At 49.4% G+C, this 20,678-nt stretch overlaps 1 long non-coding RNA gene across 1 annotated transcript in view; it reads right to left on the minus strand.

Moving 5' to 3' along the window:
• The window catches only part of LOC134927380 (uncharacterized), an 85,960-nt gene that overhangs the window by 10,864 nt on the left and 54,418 nt on the right, over window positions 1-20,678 (minus strand). Inside the window, exon 2 of the long non-coding RNA XR_010177625.1 lies at window positions 4,327-4,369. This is a non-coding gene — a long non-coding RNA (uncharacterized LOC134927380). The remainder of the gene's footprint in view (window positions 1-4,326; window positions 4,370-20,678) is intronic.

The following is a 20,678-nucleotide window of genomic DNA, read 5'->3' on the forward strand; positions in this document are numbered from 1 at the left end:
CCTTCCTTGCCTTAATCAAGGTAGGAATGACTTCTTCTGGAATGCCTTTCCCTTTTAGGATCTGGCGTTCAACCGCCATGCCGTCAAACGCAGCCGCGGTAAGTCTTGAAAGAGACAGGGACCCTGTTGTAGCAGGTCCCTTCTCAGAAGTAGAGGGCACGGGTCGTCCGTGACCAACTCTTGAAGTTCCGGGTACCAAGTCCTTCTTGGCCAATCCGGAGCCACTAGTATTGTTCTTACTCCTCCTCACCGTATAATCTTCAATACCTTTGGTATGAGAGGCAGAGGAGGAAACACATATACTGATTTGTACACCCAAGGTGTTACCAGTGCGTCCACAGCTATTGCCTGTGGATCTCTTGACCTGGCGCAATACTTGTCCAGTTTCTTGTTGAGGCGAGACGCCATCATGTCTACCATTGGTCTTTCCCAACAGTTTATTAGCATGTGGAAGACTTCTGGATGAAGACCCCCCTCTCCCGGGTGAATATCGTGTCTGCTGAGGAAATCTGCTTCCCAGTTGTACACGCCCGGGAAGAACACTGCTGACAGTGCTATTACGTGATTCTCCGCCCAGCGAAGAATCTTGGCAGCTTCTGCCATTGCACTCCTGCTTCTTGTGCCGCCCTGTCTGTTTACATGGGCGACCGCCGTGATGTTGTCCGACTGAATCAACACCGGTTTTCCTTGCAGGAGTGGTTCCGCCTGGCTTAGAGCATTTTAGATTGCTCTTAGTACCAGAATGTTTATGTGAAGAGACTTTTCCAGGTTCGTCCATACCCCCTGGAAGTTTCTTCCTTGTGTGACTGCTCCCCAACCTCTCAGGCTGGCGTCCGTGGTCACCAGGATCAAATCCTGTATGCCGAATCTGCGGCCCTCCAATAGATGAGCCTTTTGCAACCACCACAGAAGATATACCCTTGTCCTTGGCGACAGGGTTATTCGCAGGTGCATCTGAGGATGCGACCCTGACCATTTGTCCAACAGATCCCTTTGGAAAATTCTTGCATGGAATCTGCCGAATGGAATTGCTTCGTAAAAAGCCACCATTTTTCCCAGGACTCTTGTGCATTGATGTACAGACACCTTTCCTGGTTTTAGGAGGTTCCTGACAGGTCGGATAACTCCTTGGCTTTTTCCTCGGGAAGAAAAACCTTTTTCTGAACCGTGTCCAGAATCATCCCTAGGAACAGCAGACGTATCGTCGGAAAACAGCTGCGATTCTTGGAATATTTAGAATCCAGTCGTGCCGTCGAAGAACTACTTTAGATAGTGCTCTTCCGACCTCCAACTGTTCTCTGGAACTTGCCCTTTTTAGGTCGTGCAAGTAAGGGATAATTTAGATGCCTTTTTTCTTTGAAGAAACATCTTTTCGGCCATTACCTTGGTAAAAAGGCCCGGGGTGCCGTGGATAATTCAAACGGCATCGTCTGAAACTGATATTGACAGTTCTGTACCACGAACCAGAGGTACCCTTGATGAGAAGGACAAAATTTGGACATGGAGGTAATCCTTGATGTCCAGGGACACCATATAGTCCCCTTTTTTCCGGTTCGCTATCACTGCTCTGAGTGACTTTATCTCGATTTGAACCTTTTATGTAAGTGTTCAAAACATTTTAGATTTAGACTATGTGTCACCAAGCCGTCTGGCTTCAGTACCACAAAATAGTGTGGAAAAATAATACCCTTTTCCTTGTCGTAGGAGGGGTACTTTGATTATCACCTGCTGGATATACAGCTTGTGAATTGTTTCCAATGCTGCCTCCCTGTCGGAGGGAGCCGTTGGTAAAGCAGACTTCAGGAACCTGCGAGGAGAAGATGTCTCGACTCTCCAATCTTTACCCCTGGGATAATACTCGTACGATCTAGGGGTCAACTTGCGAGTGATCCCACTGCGCCCTGAGACTCTTGAGACTACCCCCCCACCTTGAGTCCGCTTGCACGGCCCCAGCGTCATGCTGAGGACTTGGCAGACGCGGTGGAGGGCTTCTTTTCCTGGGAAGGGGCTGCCTGCTGCAGTCTACTTCCCTTACCTCTATGTCTGGGCAGATATGACTGGCCTTTTGCCTGCATGCCCTCATGGGAAAGGAAAGATTGAGGCTGAAAAGACGGTGTCTTTTTTAGCTGAGATGTAACTTGGGGTAAAAAAGGTTGGATTTCCCAGCTGTTGCTGTGGTCCCCAGGTCCGATGGACCGACCCCCAAATAACTCCTTCCCTTTATACAGCAATACTTCCATCTGCCGTATGGGATCTGTATCACCTGACCACTGTCGTGTCCCTGACATCTTCTGGGAGATATGGACAACGCACTTATCTTGATGCCAGAGAGCAAATATCCCTCTGTGCATCTCACATACATATATATAGAATGCATCCTATTAAATGCTCTACATGAATAAAATATTTTCAGTCAGGGAATCCGACCAAGCCAACCCAGCACTGCATCTCCAGGCTGATGGCGATCGCTGGTCGCAGTATAACCACCGTATGTGTGTATATACTTTTTAGGATAGTTTTCCAGCTTCCTATCAGCTGGCTCCTTGAGGGCGGCCGTATCTGGAGACGGTAACGCCACTTGATAAGCGTGTGAGCGCCTTATCACCCTAAGGGGTGTTTCCCAACGTACCCTAATTTCTGGCGGGAAAAGGTATAACGCCAATATTTGCTATCGGGGTAACCCTACGCATCATCACACACTTCATTTTATTTTATCTGATTCAGGAAAAACTACAGGTAGTTTTTTCACTCCCACATAATACCCTTTCTTGTGGTACTTGTAGTATCAGAAACACGTAACACCTCCTTCATTGCCCTTAACGTGTGGCCCTAATGAGAAATACGTTTGTTTATTCACCGTCGACACTGTATTCAGTGTCCGTGTCTGTGTCTGTGTCGACCGACTGAGGTAAATGGGCGTTTTTTAAAACCCCTGACGGTGTTTCTGAGACGCCTGGACCGGTCCTAATAGATTGTCGGCCGTCTCATGTCGTCAACCGACCTTGCAGCGTGTTGACATTCTCACGTAATTCTCTAAATAAGCCATCCATTCCGGTGTCGACTCCCTAGAGAGTGACATCACCATTACAGGCAATTTCTCCGCCTCCTCACCAACATCGTCCTCATACATGTCGACACACACGTACCGACACACAGCACACACACCGGGAATGCTCTGACAGAGGACAGGACCCACTAGCCCTTTGGGGAGACAGAGGGAGAGTCTGCCAGCACACACCAAAAACGCTATAATTTTATAGGGACAACCTTATATAAGTGTTTCTCCCTTATAGCATCTTTTATATATATACAATATCGCCAAAATCAGTGCCCCCCCTCTCTGTTTTAACCCTGTTTCTGTAGTGCAGTGCAGGGGAGAGCCTGGGAGCCTTCTCTCCAGCTTTTCTGTGAGAGAAAATGGCGCTGTGTGCTGAGGAGATAGGCCCCGCCCCTTTTTCGGCGGGCTCGTCTCCCGCTATTTTTGAAGTTAGGCAGGGGTTAAATATCTCCATATAGCCTCTGTGGGCTATATGTGAGGTATTTTTTGCCTCTAATAAGGTTTTTATTTGCCTCTCAGAGCGCCCCCCCCAGCGCTCTGCACCCTCAGTGACTGTTGTGTGAAGTGTGCTGAGAGGAAAATGGCGCACAGCTGCAGTGCTGTGCGCTACCTTTATGAAGACTCAGGAGTCTTCAGCCGCCGATTTTGGACCTCTTCTCTCTTCAGCGTCTGCAAGGGGGCCGGCGGCGCGGCTCCGGTGACCATCCAGGCTGTACCTGTGATCGTCCCTCTGGAGCTAGTGTCCAGTAGCCAAGCAGCAAATCCACTCTGCACGCAGGTGAGTTCACTACTTCTCCCCTAAGTCCCTCGTTGCAGTGATCCTGTTGCCAGCAGGACTCACTGTAAAGTAAAAAACCTAAGCTAAACTTTCTCTAAGCAGCTCTTTAGGAGAGCCACCTAGATTGCACCCTTCTCGTTCGGGCACAAAATCTAACTGGAGTCTGGAGGAGGGTCATAGGGGGAGGAGCCAGTGCACACCACCTGATCTGGTAAAAGCTTTACTTTTTTGTGCCCTGTCTCCTGCGGAGCCGCTATTCCCCATGGTCCTTTCAGGAACCCCAGCATCCACTTAGGACGATAGAGAAAAACTGTTACAATATAGATATCTGAATGAAAATATCGTGGTATAGTATATCATTATTCTGTGTGTAGTGAGTTATAAAAAAATATGCTTATTCATACCCTAATAGGGACCTAAGGTAATGGTGTGTTAATTCTGAGAACAACCAAGTATAGTAAAGTATAAATTCAGGTTCATGAATACTTACCGTGGATGTGGACAAGTGGCCGCCGTCAGATGAACATCGGGATCTGAAAGACAAAAGAAGAGAACAAGGTAAATTAAACACATCACCCAACCCACACTCTAAACAGTAACTACAACACTACTGGCAACCGCTTTCCCAAGCAAGCCTGGGTTGGTCTATTGATTGCTTGGGTGGAGGCACTAAGTCATCTGGGAATATTAACCTTTGTATTGCATAAATAGAGTGCTACTAAGGGTTACAATAACATCAAGCGTAGCCATTTGAGTGGTCCTTTAACAAGTAGATAAAAGAAAGCAGAATAATGCTTTCTGTAATTACTTGCTAACAACTGTGTGGAAACATCATACATCACTGGCACTATGTTCTCTCCTCAGTGATTTTCTATTTGTGTCTTGGGCATCACTTTCCCAGTCACCGTATTGTGAATGTGCTTCCTATTGCTGCGTATGGTTAGAAAGCCACATGTTCACTCATCAAATACCCCAGAAAGTGAAAAGCTATCAGAGATTTCTTTACACTGCTGTCATCATCCACCATCCTCAGATGGTCCCTGTGTGAGTAACATGCAGCTGTGTAACCACTTCTGCAACTATCCAGCAGTCAGGATGCTATCTTCACACTTTTGCTTTCATAACCTCTAATGAAAGTCATATGGGGTAGAATGGTGCTCCTTCCCTGTGCACTGCTGATTAAAGATACCAATGTCTTTGTGTTTTAAGAGAAACATACATACACAAGTATTTTCCCCCTCCCCCCCCCCCCTTCATAACGCTGACATCTTTGCAAAAGTGTGAGCAATATATGGCAGCAGCAGCTGACATTCAGCCACATGCCACAGAGAAATATGTCATACTGACTTATCCTGTAATTGCTACCACTTGGTGCAGGAGTACCGTGGGCTTACACTGCAATTGTCATACACATAAATATGGGAAACCAGCTCTTCTTGGAAACATGATTTTATCAGCGAATGTAGTAGAAAACAGCTGACAATGAAATAGACAATTTCTCTAACGTCCTAGTGGATGCTGGGGACTCCGTAAGGACCATGGGGATTAGCGGCTCCGCAGGAGACTGGGCACAACTATAAAGAAAGCTTTTAGACTACTGGTGTGCACTGGCTCCTCCCACTAAGACCCTCCTCCAGACTTCAGTTAGATTCTTGTGCCCGGCTGAGCTGGATGCACACTAGGGGCTCTCCTGAGCTCCTAGAAAGAAAGTATATTTAGGTTTTTTATTTTACAGTGAGATCTGCTGGCAACAGACTCACTGCAGCGAGGGACTAAGGGGAGAAGAAGCGAACCTACCTAACAGGTGGTAGTTTGGGCTTCTTAGGCTACTGGACACCATTAGCTCCAGAGGGATCGACCGCAGGACCCGACCTTGGTGTTCGTTCCCGGAGCCGCGCCGCCGTCCCCCTTACAGAGCCAGAAGCAAAGAAGAGGTCCGGAAAATCGGCGGCAGAAGACCTCGGTCTTCACCAAGGTAGCGCACAGCACTGCAGCTGTGCGCCATTGCTCCTCATGTACACCTCACACTCCGGTCACTGATGGGTGAAGGGCGCTGGGGGGGGGGTGCCCTGAGGGCAATATATGACACCTTGGCTGGCAAATCTACATCATATATAGTCCTAGAGGCTATATAGATGTAAAATTACCCCTGCCAGTATTCCAGAAAAAGCAGGAGAAAGTCCGTCGAAAAAGGGGCGGGGCTATCTCCCCCAGCACACTGGCGCCATTTTTCCCTCACAGTTCCGCTGGAAGGAAGCTCCCTGGCTCTCCCCTGCAGTCTGAACACTACAGAAGGGTAAAACAGAGAGGGGGGGGCACTAAATTTAGGCGCAGTATAGATATATATATATATATATATATATGATATATATAAAAAAGCAGCTATAAGGGAAAACACTCATTTATAGTGGGATCCCTGGGTTATATAGCGCTCTGGTGTGTGCTGGCATACTCTCTCTCTGTCTCCCCAAAGGGCTTTGTGGGGTCCTGTCCTCTGTCAGAGCATTCCCTGTGTGTTTGCGGTGTGTCGGTACGGCTGTGTCGACATGTTTGATGAGGAGGCTTATGTGGAGGTGGAGCAAATGCCTGTAAACGTGATGTCACCCCCTGCGGCGGGGTCGACACCTGAGTGGATGGTGCTGTGGAAGGAATTACGCGACAGTGTCGACTCCTTGCATAAAAGGTTTGACGACATACCTAACGTGGGACAGCCGGCTTCTCAGCCTGTGCCTGCCCAGGCGTCTCAAAAGTCATCAGGGGCTCTAAAACGCCCGCTACCTCAGATGACAGACACACAGTGGCAAACGCAGGATTTGCATGGGGGGGTTTCCAGAACTGGGCGGAGCCAATCACGGGGGTGGGGACTGAGGTGACCCAGTATATGCTGGGTCCGTAAAACTAGTGTGTCTGTGTGTGTATATATATATATATATATATATATATATATATATTTATCTACACATATATATATACATATATCTACACATATCTACACACACACATATATATATAAATATATATACATATACATACATATACATACATACATACATACACACACACACACACACACACACACACACACACACACACACACACATATACACGGGAGCCTGACCGCCGGCATACCGACACTTATTCTCCCTCGTGGGGGTCCACGACCCCCCTGGAGGGAGAATAGAATAGTGTGGCGCACGTAGCGTGGCGAGCGCAGCGAGCCCGCAAGGGGCTCATTTGCGCTCGCCACACTGTTGGTAAGCTGGCGGCCGGCCTCCCGGCGCCGGTATGCTGGTCGCCGGGAGGCCGGCCGCCGGGAGATCGTAGTGAACCCATATACACATATACATAGCATATTAAACATGCATACATATATATATATATATATATATATATACATACACACATACAGTACACATATATATACACATGTATATATATATCATATGTGTGTGTGTGTGTTTATATGTATGTATGTATGTATGTATGTATGTATGTATATACATGTGTATATATGTAGGCAGTGCACATGGATATATATGTACTATAATTAAAATAAAGTAAACTTTTATTGCACTTGCAAGTGCCACCAGGAAGACAGCAGGCTGCAGAGGACGCTAGACAGTCATTAATAATACTCATGCAGCTAAAAAAAAAAAAAAAAAAAAAAAATTTTTTTTTTTTTTTTTAGTGGAGGGGGGTTTCTGGGTACTCGGAAACCCCCCCCTGGGTGCGCCACTGACACAGATGTCGACACGGATACTGACTCCAGTGTCGACGACGATGAGACTAATGTAACTTCCAGTAGGGCCACACGTTACATGATTGAGGCAATGAAAAATGTGTTGCACATTTCTGATGTTACCCCCGGTACCACAAAAAAGGGTATTATGTTTGGAGAGAAAAAACTACCAGTAGCTTTTCCTCCATCTGAAGAGTTAAATGAAGTGTGTGAAGAAGCGTGGGCTTCCCCTGATAAAAAGCTGGTAATTTCTAAGAGGTTACTAATGGCGTACCCTTTCCCGCCAGAGGATAGGTCACGCTGGGAAACATCCCCTAGGGTGGATAAAGCGCTCACACGCTTGTCAAAGAAGGTGGCACTACCGTCTCCGGATACGGCCGCCCTGAAGGAATCTGCTGATAGAAAGCAGGAGGCTATCCTGAAATCTATATATACACACACAGGTGTTATACTGAGACTGGCTATTGCTTCAGCCTGGATGTGCAGTGCTGCTGCTGCGTGGTCAGATTCCCTGTCAGAAAATATAGATACCCTAGACAGGGACACTATATTGCTAAACGTAGAGCATATAAAAGACGCACTTTTATACATGAGGGATGCACAGAGGGATATTTGCCGGCTGGCATCCAAAATTAGTGCAATGTCCATTTCTGCCAGGAGAGGGTAATGGACTCGGCAGTGGACAGGAGATGCAGATTCCAAACGACACATGGAAGTTCTGCCTTATAAGGGTGAGGAGTTGTTCGGGGATGGTCTCTCGGACCTCGTTTCCACAGCAACAGCTGGGAAGTCTGCATTTTTACCCCATGTTCCCTCACAACCAAAGAAAGCACCGTTTTATCAGGTACAGTCCTTTCGGCCCAATAGGGGCAAGCGGGTTAAAGGCGCGTCCTTTCTGCCCAGAGGCAGAGGTAGGGGAAAGAAGCTGCAGCATACAGCCAGTTCCCAGGAGCAAAAGTCCTCCCCCGCTTCCTCTAAGTCCACAGCATGACGCTGGGGCTTCACAGGCGGAGCCAGGTACGGTGGGGGCCCGTCTCAAATATTTCAGCAATCAGTGGGCTCGCTCACTGGTGGATCCCTGGATCCTTCAAGTAGTATCTCAGGGGTACAAGCTGGAATTCGAGACGTCTTCCCCCCGCCGTTTCCTCAAATCTGCCTTGCCAACCACTCCCTCAGGCAGGGAGGCAGTGTTACAGGCAATTCACAAGCTGTATTCACAACAAGTGATAGTAAAGGTGCCCCTACTTCAACAAGGAAGGGGTTACTATTCCACAATGTTTGTGGTACCGAAATCGGACGGTTCGGTGAGACCCATTTTAAATTTGAAATCCTTGAACACATATATAAAAAAATTCAAGTTCAAGATGGAATCGCTCAGGGCGGTTATTGCAAGCCTGGACGAGGGGGATTACATGGTATCACTGGACATCAAGGATGCTTACCTGCATGTCCCCATTTACCATCCTCACCAGGAGTACCTCAGATTTGTGGTACAGGATTGTCATTACCAATTCCAGACGTTGCCGTTCGGTCTATCCACGGCTCCGAGGGTCTTTACCAAGGTAATGGCTGAAATGATGATACTCCTTCGAAAGAAGGGAGTTTTAATTATCCCGTACTTGGACGATCTCCTGATAAAGGCGAGGTCCAGAGAGCTGTTGTTGGTCGGGGTAGCACTATCTCGGGAAGTGCTACAACAGCACGGCTGGATTCTAAACATTCCAAAGTCACAGCTGGTCCCTACAACACGTCTACTGTTCCTGGGGATGGTTCTGGACACAGAACAGAGAAAAGTGTTTCTCCCAGAGGAGAAGGCCAAGGAGCTGTCATCTCTAGTCAGAGGCCTCCTAAAACCAAAACAGGTGTCGGTGCATCACTGCACGCGGATCATGGGAAAAATGGTAGCTTCCTACGAAGCGATTCCATTCGGCAGGTTTCATGCAAGTACCTTTCAGTGGGACCTGTTGGACAAGTGGTCCGGATCGCATCTTCAGATGCATCGTCTGATAACCCTGTCTCCGAGGACAAGGGTGTCTCTGCTGTGGTGGCTGCAGAGTGCTCATCTTCAAGAGGGCCGCAGATTCGGCATACAGGACTGGGTCCTGGTGACCACGGATGCCAGCCTTCGAGGCTGGGGAGCAGTCACACAGGGAAGAAACTTCCAAGGACTATGGTCAAGTCAGGAGACTTCCCTGCACATAAATATTCTGGAACTGAGGGCCATTTACAATGCCCTAAGTCAGGCAAAACCCCTGCTTCAAAACCAGCCGGTACTGATCCAGTCAGACAACATCACAGCGGTCGCCCATGTAAATCGACAGGGCGGCACGAGAAGCAGGACGGCAATGGCAGAAGCCACAAGGATTCTCCGATGGGCGGAAAATCACGTGTTAGCACTGTCAGCAGTGTTCATTCAGGGAGTGGACAACTGGGAAGCAGACTTCCTCAGCAGGCACGACCTCCACCCGGGAGAGTGGGGACTTCATCCAGAAGTCTTCCAACTGTTGGTAAACCGTTGGGAAAGGCCACAGGTGGACATGATGGCGTCCCGCCTCAACAAAAAGCTAAAGAGATATTGCGCCAGGTCAAGGGACCTTCAGGCGATAGCTGTGGACGCTCTAGTGACACCGTGGGTGTACCAGTCGGTGTATGTGTTCCCTCCTCTGCCTCTCATACCAAAGGTACTGAGAATAATAAGAAGGCGAGGAGTAAGAACGATACTCGTGGTTCCGGATTGGCCAAGAAGAGCTTGGTACCCAGAACTTCAAGAAATGATGTCAGAGGACCCATGGCCTCTACCGCTCAGACAAGACCTGCTGCAGCAGGGGCCCTGTCTGTTCCAAGACTTACCACGGCTGCGTTTGACGGCATGGCGGTTGAACACCGGATCCTGAAGGAAAAGGGCATTCCGGAGGAAGTCATTCCTACGCTGATTAAAGCTAGGAAAGAAGTAACCGCAAACCATTATCACCGCATATGACAAAAATATGTTGCGTGGTGTGAGGCCAGGAAGGCCCCAACGGAGGAATTTCAGCTGGGCCGTTTCCTGCACTTCCTACAGTCAGGGGTGACTATGGGCCTTAAATTGGGTTCCATTAAGGTCCAGATTTCGGCTCTATCGATTTTCTTCCAGAGAGAACTGGCTTCACTACCTGAAGTTCAGACTTTTGTTAAGGGAGTGCTGCATATTCAGCCCCCTTTTGTGCATCCAGTGGCACCTTGGGATCTCAACGTGGTGTTGGATTTCCTAAAGTCACATTGGTTTGAGCCACTTAAAACCATGGATTTGAAATATCTCACGTGGAAAGTGGTCATGTTGTTGGCCTTGGCTTCGGCCAGGCGTGTATCAGAATTGGCGGCTTTGTCATGTAAAAGCCCTTATCTGATTTTCCATATGGATAGGGCAGAATTGAGGACTCGTCCCCAGTCTCTCCCCAAAGTGGTATCAGCTCTTCATCTGAACCAACCTATCGTGGTGCCTGCGGCTACAAATGACTTGGAGGCTTCCAAGTTGTTGGACGTAGTCAGGGCCCTGAAAATCTATGTTTCCAGGACAGCTGGAGTCAGAAAGACTGACTCGCTCTTTATCCTGTATGCGCCCAACAAGTTGGGTGCACCTGCTTCAAAGCAGACTATTGCTCGCTGGATCTGTAGTACGATTCAGCTTGCACATTCTGTGGCTGGACTGCCGCATCCTAAATCAGTAAAAGCCCATTCCACGAGGAAGGTGGGCTCTTCTTGGGCGGCTGCCCGAGGGGTCTCGGCTCTTCAACTTTGCCGAGCAGCTACTAGGTCGGGGTCAAACACGTTTGCTAAATTCTACAAGTTTGACACCCTGGCTGAGGAGGACCTAGAGTTTGCCCATTCGGTGCTGCAGAGTCATCCGCACTCTCCCGCCCGTTTGGGAGCTTTGGTATAATCCCTATGGTCCTTACGGAGTCCCCAGCATCCACTAGGACGTTAGAGAAAATAAGAATTTACTCACCGGTAATTCTATTTCTCGTAGTCCGTAGTGGATGCTGGGCGCCCATGCCAAGTGCGGATTGTCTGCAATACTTGTATATAGATATTGCTTAACTAAACGGTTATTGTTGAGCCATCTGTTGAGAGGCTCAGTTGTTATCATACTGTTAACTGGGTATTGTATCACGAGTTATACGGTGTGATTGGTGTGGCTGGTATGAGTCTTACCCGGGATTCAAAATCCTTCCTTATTGTGTCAGCTCTTCCGGGCACAGTATCCTAACTGATGTCTGGAGGAGGGTCATAGTGGGAGGAGCCAGTGCACACCAGTTAGTCTAAAGCTTTCTTTTAGTTGTGCCCAGTCTCCTGCGGAGCCGCTATTCCTCATGGTCCTTAAGGAGTCCCCAGCATCCACTACGGACTACGAGAAATAGAATTACCGGTGAGTAAATTCTTATTATTTATTTTACATCTATCTATCTATCTATCTATCTATCTATCTATCTATCTATCTATCTATCTATCTATCGTACAGTATGCATGTGTAAGAGACAGCACTCTCAAAATTTTTTATTTATTCATATATGAGGCGGGATATAATGAACTCCGAGTCCGGTGGCTATGCGGGATGCCGAATGAACTCTGACTTTTTTTTTAAAGGGGCAATCATGTACAAGGGATGGTTTAGCCGTGTACTTTATTGCCCCTGGAAAAAAGTCAGAGTTCGCCCGGCATCCCGCCCAGCCAGACTCGGAGTTCATTACATCCCGCCCATGGTGCAAGATTACTAAATAGGTCAGGTTGGGCTTGCTACTTTTACGCACTTGTTTTAAATAGATGTGAGTATTTTTCACCTTTATCTTTTATTTCTTTGTGAGTTCTGGTCCTTCCTTCCTGCTACAAGTGACAGGTAATGACTATATATATATATATATATATATATATATATTACAAACACAGACCAATTTCGCTTAGTGTATAGCCTTTAGAGTAAAGTAGTAATCTGATTCTTTATTCCATACAAGATTCAGAGAATTCTCTCCTTGAAATCAAGTCGTATGTACCCTTCCACCAAGAAATCACCCAAAAATGGGCAAAGGCCAAAATTAGATGAGATACCAAATGAGCTTTTTATTAAAAGACACATGCATAGTTAAAAGAACATCTCAATACAGTCCAGGAAATCCGTCAGTTATAACTAGTGATGAGCGGGTTCGGTTTCTCGGAAACCGAACCCCCCGAACTTCACCCATTTTCCACGGGTCCGAGGCAGGTTCGAACCTTCCCGCCTTGCTCGGCTAACCCGAGTGCGCCCGAACGTCATCATCCCGCTGTCGGATTCTCACGAGATTCGGATTCTATATAAGCAGCCGCGCGTCGCCGCCATTTTCACTCGTGCATTGGAGATGATAGGGAGAGGACGTGGCTGCGTCCTCTCCGTTTATTGTTGAACTTGATTGCTTTATTGCTTAATTGTGGGGAGGACTGGGGAGCAGCTGTTAGGAGGAGTACAGTGCAGAGTTTTGCTGATAAGTGACCACCAGTTTTATCCGTTCTCTGCCTGAAAAAAACGCTCTATACCATATCTGTGCTCAGTGTGCTGCATAATATATCTGTGCTCACACTGCTTAATTGTGGGGACTGGGGAGCAGCTGTATTATATAGCAGGAGTACAGTGCAGAGTTTTGCTGACAGTGACCACCAGTATACGTTGTCTGCCTGAAAAACACTCCATATCTGTGCTCAGTGTGCTGCTTTATTGTGGGGACTGGGGACCACCAGTATAATTAATATTATATAGGAGGAGTACAGTGCAGAGTTTTGCTGACACAGTGACCACCAGTATACTATATATAGCAGTACGGTAGGCCACTGCTGTACCTACCTCTGTGTCGTCATTCATTAAGTATACTATCCATCTACATTCTATACCTGTGGTGCATTTTAGTTTTGCAGTTTGCTGACACAGTGACCACCAGTATACTATATATAGCAGTACGGTAGGCCACTGCTGTACCTACCTCTGTGTCGTCATTCATTAAGTATACTATCCATCTACATTCTATACCTGTGGTGCATTTTAGTTTTGCAGTTTGCTGACACAGTGACCACCAGTATACTATATATAGCAGTACGGTAGGCCACTGCTGTACCTACCTCTGTGTCGTCATTCATTAAGTATACTATCCATCTACATTCTATACCTGTGGTGCATTTTAGTTTTGCAGTTTGCTGACACAGTGACCACCAGTATACTATATATAGCAGTACGGTAGGCCACTGATGTACCTACCTCTGTGTCGTCATTCATTAAGTATACTATCCATCTACATTCTATACCTGTGGTGCATTTTAGTTTTGCAGTTTGCTGACACAGTTACCACCAGTATACTATATATAGTAGTACGGTAGGCCACTGCTGTACCTACCTCTGTGTCGTCATTCATTAAGTATACTATCCATCTACATTCTATACCTGTGGTGCATTTTAGTTTTGCAGTTTGCTGACACAGTGACCACCAGTATACTATATATAGCAGTACGGTAGGCCACTGCTGTACCTACCTCTGTGTCGTCATTCATTAAGTATACTATCCATCTACATTCTATACCTGTGGTGCATTTTAGTTTTGCAGTTTGCTGACACAGTGACCACCAGTATACTATATATAGCAGTACGGTAGGCCACTGCTGTACCTACCTCTGTGTCGTCATTCATTAAGTATACTATCCATCTATATTCTATACCTGTGGTGCATTTTAGTTTTGCAGTTTGCTAACAAAGTGACCACCAGTATACTATATATAGCAGTACGGTAGGCCACTGCTGTACCTACCTCTGTGTCGTCATTCATTAAGTATACTATCCATCTACATTCTATACCTGTGGTGCATTTTAGTTTTGCAGTTTGCTGACACAGTGACCACCAGTATACTATATATAGCAGTACGGTAGGCCACTGCTGTACCTACCTCTGTGTCGTCATTCATTAAGTATACTATCCATCTACATTCTATACCTGTGGTGCATTTTAGTTTTGCAGTTTGCTGACACAGTGACCACCAGTATACTATATATAGCAGTACGGTATGGAAGGCTACTGCTGTACCTACCTCTGTGTCGTCATTCATTAAGTATACTATCCATCTACATTCTATACCTGTGGTGCATTTTAGTTTTGCAGTTTGCTGACACAGTGACCACCAGTATACTATATATAGCAGTACGGTAGGCACTGCTGTACCGACCTCTGTGTCGTCATTCATTAAGTATACTATCCATCTACATTCTATACCTGTGGTGCATTTTAGTTTTGCAGTTTGCTGACACAGTGACCATCAGTATACTATATATAGCAGTACGGTAGGCCACTGCTGTACCTACCTCTGTGTCGTCATTCATTAAGTATACTATCCATCTACATTCTATACCTGTGGTGCATTTTAGTTTTGCAGTTTGCTGACACAGTGACCACCAGTATACTATATATAGCAGTACGGTAGGCCACTGCTGTACCTACCTCTGTGTCGTCATTCATTAAGTATACTATCCATCTACATTCTATACCTGTGGTGCATTTTAGTTTTGCAGTTTGCTGACACAGTGACCACCAGTATACTATATATAGCAGTACGGTAGGCCACTGCTGTACCTACCTCTGTGTCGTCATTCATTAAGTATACTATCCATCTACATTCTATACCTGTGGTGCATTTTAGTTTTGCAGTTTGCTGACACAGTGACCACCAGTATACTATATATAGCAGTACGGTAGGCCACTGCTGTACCTACCTCTGTGTCGTCATTCATTAAGTATACTATCCATCTATATTCTATACCTGTGGTGCATTTTAGTTTTGCAGTTTGCTAACAAAGTGACCACCAGTATACTATATATAGCAGTACGGTAGGCCACTGCTGTACCTACCTCTGTGTCGTCATTCATTAAGTATACTATCCATCTACATTCTATACCTGTGGTGCATTTTAGTTTTGCAGTTTGCTGACACAGTGACCACCAGTATACTATATATAGCAGTACGGTAGGCCACTGCTGTACCTACCTCTGTGTCGTCATTCATTAAGTATACTATCCATCTACATTCTATACCTGTGGTGCATTTTAGTTTTGCAGTTTGCTGACACAGTGACCACCAGTATACTATATATAGCAGTACGGTAGGCCACTGCTGTACCTACCTCTGTGTCGTCATTCATTAAGTATACTATCCATCTACATTCTATACCTGTGGTGCATTTTAGTTTTGCAGTTTGCTGACACAGTGACCACCAGTATACTATATATAGCAGTACGGTATGGAAGGCCACTGCTGTACCTACCTCTGTGTCGTCATTCATTAAGTATACTATCCATCTACATTCTATACCTGTGGTGCATTTTAGTTTTGCAGTTTGCTGACACAGTGACCACCAGTATACTATATATAGCAGTACGGAAGGCCACTGCTGTACCTACCTCTGTGTCGTCATTCATTAAGTATACTATCCATCTACATTCTATACCTGTGGTGCATTTTAGTTTTGCAGTTTGCTGACACAGTGACCACCAGTATACTATATATAGCAGTACGGTACGGAAGGCCACTGCTGTACCTACCTCTGTGTCGTCATTAAGTATACTATCCATCTACATTCTATACCTGTGGTGCGCCTCTTTTTTTCTTTGCATTATGTGCTGTTTGGGGCCAATTTTTTTGAAATGCCATCCTGTCTTGACACTGCAGTGCCACTCCTAGATGGGCCAGGTGTTTGTGTCGGCCACTTGTGTCGCTTAGCTTAGTCACACAGCGACCTTGGTGCGCCTCTTTTTTTCTTTGCATCATGTGCTGTTTGGGGACAATTTTTTTGAAGTGCCATCCTGTCTTGACACTGCAGTGCCACTCCTAGATGGGCCAGGTGTTTGTGTCAGCCACTTGTGTCGCTTAGCTTAGTCACACAGCGACCTTGGTGCGCCTTTTTTTCTTTGCATCATGTGCTGTTTGGGGACAATTTTTTTGAAGTGCCATCCTGTCTTGACACTGCAGTGCCACTCCTAGATGGGCCAGGTGTTTGTGTCGGCCACTTGTGTCGCTTAGCTTGGCCATCCAGCGACCTCGGTGCAAATTGTAGGACTAAAAATAATATTGTGAGGTGTTCAGAATAGACTGGAAATGAGTGGAAATTATGGTAATTGAGGTTAATAATACTATGGGATCAAAATGACCCCCACATTCTATGATTTAAGCTGTTTTTTAGGGTTTTTTGAAAAAAACACCCGAATCCAAAACACACCCGAATCCGACAAAAAATTTTCGGTGAGGTTTTGCCAAAACGCGTCCGAATCCAAAACACGGCCGCGGAACCGAATCCAAAACCAAAACACAAAACCTGAAAAATGTCCGGTGCACATCACTAGTTATAACAGTTTGGAACAAGCACCTTCACCTTTACAGGTATAAGTCCAAAAGATGTGGTGATGAACTGAACAGAAGACCGTAACTGATTTAACACAGTCTTCTGTTCAGTTCACCACCACATCTTTGGAGAGAGAATTGACAGCATTGGAAAGAAATGAGTTAAACATCTAGTGAGGGGTGGACCTAGCTGGAAGGAAAGTACAGCCCTTGGAAAAATGGGAGGGTTAGTATATATAGGGAAGGATAGGCCATTTTGTTTCTCTGGTTGGTGAAATTGCCTGTTTGTGTGGGTGAGTGCTGCAGTGCAGAACTTCCCATTTTCAGCTCAGTTTCCCTGGTTGCATTTAGTTTTTTTCTAAATTGGGGTATATATCTTTAAGCCCTGCATTCCGGCATTTACTGTACTTTACAGTGCTCCCCTGCATTTCTGTTGGAACATGGCTTCCCGCCCTCGTCGTTCCGCCGGGCCACCAGCCCGGTACCGCGCTTATGGCGGTGGGGCTGGCCCGGGGGAAGGGGTGGCAGGCCTGGGGGACGGGGCTCCGTCCCCCGGGGCCTCCACGGGCTCGGGCGGGAGCGCGGTACGGCGGACCAGGTCGGCCTCGCCGCTGGGGTCCGGGCCGGCTTTGCCGGGCGGGCATACGCGGCGGGGGGGGGGGGGGTCCAGTCCGGCCGCCCGGAGGTAGACGGGCATCGGCCCTCGCCTCCGGGAGCGGCTGAAGGAGCGGCGGTGTCCGGCGCCCGCGGGCGTGCGCATGCGCGCCGCGGCGGGCGCCCGGCGGAGGATCCACGAGCGGCCTCTATCATCCCCCCCCTGCCACGGCCGAGTGTAAGTGCCGGGCGGGGGTCGGCTGCTCGCCGCGCGGGGCTGGGTACGGAGCCTCGCGCGGCGGGTACTTCAATGGCGGCAGGCAGAAGCTTGGTGCCTGAGAGCGGTGGGACGCGCGCACGAGGTGCGCGCGCATCCACGCTCGGCGCCAGCCGCGCACGTGTGCGCGCAGCGGCGCCGCCAGCCCTGCTGTCTCCCTCTATATCGCCCCGGCAGCCGGAGTCCGGCAGGGGCCGGGGGGGGAGGAGAGGCAAGGCAAATGTTTATACAGGAGACGGGCAGGGGCGTGCGAGGGTGGCACAACGGGGTGCAACAGGAGGTCATGGGGCGCGCGCACGGGAGGCGCGCGAGCCCGTGCCCATGGCGAGCGGCGCCGTGCGCGCGCAGCGCGTTTCCCTGTCTCCCCAAGTCACTCCCCTGGAGCCGGAATTTAGCGGCCTGCGGGGGGAGGTCGGGGGACAGGGAGTGGGTTAGTGGCCGCAGGGCTGCTGCACGGGCAGCATGGGCTCGCGGCGGCCCCCCCTCAGCGGCGACGGATAGTTCTAATCCGCAAGAGGGGGGGGCGTATTCGGAAGGGGAGAGCGAGGGCAGTGGAGGCACCGACAGGGGTGCCTCCGCTTTCCCGCCGGGGCGGCGGGCGCCGGGTGCCCGGTTCACGCCGGTCGGGCGGCGAGCACGTGGTCGGGCGCGGGCCCCGGCTGAAGGGCCATTGGGGCCGGGGGCCGCGTTTTGGGACGGTCACGACCCCTCCGGAACGTTGGCGTCGGCCCTGGCAACGGTGGTGGAGGCATTAGGGCCGCTAGCCGCGGCTGCCTCCCCGAGTGCGGCGGTAAGTTCCGGCGCGCCTGCGGTAGCAGACGGGCGGCGGGCTTCGGTGGCGCAGCGTGTTGCACGTGCTTGCCGGGAGCTCGGGGAGGCCGCTGCGGAATTGGAACAGGGTCCGGGGCAGGACACGCAGGGGCGCGCCGCGGCAACGCCCCCCTCACGGAGGGCGCGGCATGCGCCGCGAGTGCTGGATGGGTCCTCCGCTTCTTTCTCTGTTACAGGGGAGCTCAGGGAAGAGGAGATGGCAGAGTTCGAGGAGGATGACGTCGGTTTGGCCACGCCGGAGGATTCCATGTCGGGGCAGTCGGCGGCATCAGGTGAGGTGGTGCAGTCGGTATCGGGTTCCTCCACGAGCTCTAGTCCTCGTAGTTCTTCCTCTTCATCCTCTTCATCGTCTCTGTCGTCGCAGGCGTCCGACGTCAGTAGCACGACTAGGGCGAGGAAGCGGGCGACGAAATTCGCCAAGAGGGCAGCGGGCCAGCAGAAGAGGCGTAAGACGCAAGCGGCTGGGCGAGGAAGCTCGTAGGGCCAAGAAGCGCCGCGATTTGCCCGGGGTCATGCGCTGCGAATATACTGCTGTAATGCGGGGGCTGCGAGATAGTTGCTGCAGGAAGATTCGTAGAGGGGACTTCGTGGACGTGTTCGTCTTGACGAAGGACGCGAAGAGGGAGTATAAGGCGGCGGTCGCAAAGAAGGGCATCGGGGCTGAGGCATTCCGTACCTTCGATAATTGGCTGGCCGGGTTTTGGGTCTTCGCGGCATGCTACCTGGAGGACAGGCCGAACGAGCACATTAACGTAATTCGGTACCTGCATCTCGTGCATGACATGCAGTGCACGTCTTCGGGTTCGGAGTGGCATAAGTACGACCAGGAATTCAGGGAAAAGCAGGACGGTTTGCAGGTCATGGATTTTGGGTTCAAGGACGTCGAGGTCTGGCTCAAGGTCACGCGGGCTTCGCAACAGGCTGAGGAGCCCCGGAAGCCGGGGGCGGACGGGCACCGCGCAGGGTCGTCCGCCCAGGGGCCCGGTGCGGACGGCGGATTGGCCAAGCCAGGTAGGTCGGGCGTCCGCGCAGGGGGGCGAGCCACCACAAAAGGAAAATGTTTCACGTTTAACAATGCGGCGTGTTCCTTCGGCAAACAGTGTCGTTTTCGACACTCATGCCTACAGTGTGGCGGATCCCACCCAGCCTCCTCCTGCTTCAAAGGCAGTCGGCAGGGTGCCCGGGGTAAGCCAACTTACCCCAGGCAAGCCGTGGGCGGGAGCGCTCCGCAGAGCGCCAACAACAATTAAATTGGAAACTATGGGCCGGTGGTTGGACTGGTATCCGAATAGGGAGGATGCACAATTTTTGTTTTCCGGTTTTCAGTTTGGGTTTCGCTTGCCTGTTGCGAGCGAGGTGTCCGTGCGGGCCCAGCGGAACCTCCAGTCTGCCCGAACCTTGCCGTTAGTGCTGAGGGAGAAAGTGGATAAAGAGGTCAGGTTGGGCAGGATGGAGGGACCGTTCCTATCACCCCCGATGGATGGCTTGGTCATATCGCCAGTGGGGGTGGTTCCCAAGAAGGCTCCAGGCGCTTTCCGGCTCATTCAGCATCTTTCTTACCCGTCGGGGGCGTCGGTCAACGACGCAATACTGCCGGCTCATTGCTCGGTGGTGTATCAGTCGTTTGACGAAGCGTTGGAGATGGTCCGCAGTTACGGGACTGGGGCCCTCATGGCTAAGATCGATGTTGAGTCTGCTTTTAGGTTGCTGCCATTACATCCGGACTCGTTCCGTTTTATGGGTTTCCGGATCGGAGCGGAGTATTTCATCGACAAATGTTTGCCGATGGGATGTTCCGTTTCATGCTCATTTTTCGAGCGTTTCAGCACGTTTCTACATTGGTGCGTGGAGTCTTCGTCAGGGGGTCACAGGGTAGCACATTACCTCGATGACTTCCTGTGCGCGGGTCCGGCAAATTCGCCACGGTGCGGCAACTTGCTTTTCAGCATCCGAGCGCTGTTTTTCCACTTCGGCGTTCCGGTGGCCGAGGATAAAACAGAGGGCCCGTCCTCCTGTTTGTCTT

The sequence above is a fragment of the Pseudophryne corroboree genome, chromosome 5, assembly GCF_028390025.1.
Source record: "Pseudophryne corroboree isolate aPseCor3 chromosome 5, aPseCor3.hap2, whole genome shotgun sequence".
In the NCBI taxonomy this organism is placed as follows: domain Eukaryota; kingdom Metazoa; phylum Chordata; class Amphibia; order Anura; family Myobatrachidae; genus Pseudophryne; species Pseudophryne corroboree.